The following is a 403-nucleotide window of genomic DNA, read 5'->3' on the forward strand; positions in this document are numbered from 1 at the left end:
TGGAATAGCATAAAATCATAAAAATAATAGCATACAAATGTGGATTATTTGAAACGATATGTGTGGTGACAACAAATGCGTATGTTATCTGGTTCCTTTGACATTTCCTTCAGGATTTTTCAGCATAGTTTTACTAAATTATGAAAATATTTTGATCATTTCTTATAATTTTGATAAATCAAACTACTATGGCCTTAGATCCTGAACTAATGTAAGAAAAATCCTTATATAGCTTTCATGAAAAGCTACTCATTCTTTTTACACTATTCTATGTCAACCCGCAAAGATTGTAATCATCTTTACTTTCAGAATTTAAGTTACTTAAAATGTATCTATTTAATTGTTTGTTATGAAAATGTAAATATTGATTATAACATAGTCTATGTAAGATGTTTTGGGCTTG

Source organism: Propithecus coquereli, unplaced genomic scaffold (genome assembly GCF_000956105.1).
Source record: "Propithecus coquereli isolate 6110/MARCELLA unplaced genomic scaffold, Pcoq_1.0 Scaffold21, whole genome shotgun sequence".
NCBI classification, from domain to species: domain Eukaryota; kingdom Metazoa; phylum Chordata; class Mammalia; order Primates; family Indriidae; genus Propithecus; species Propithecus coquereli.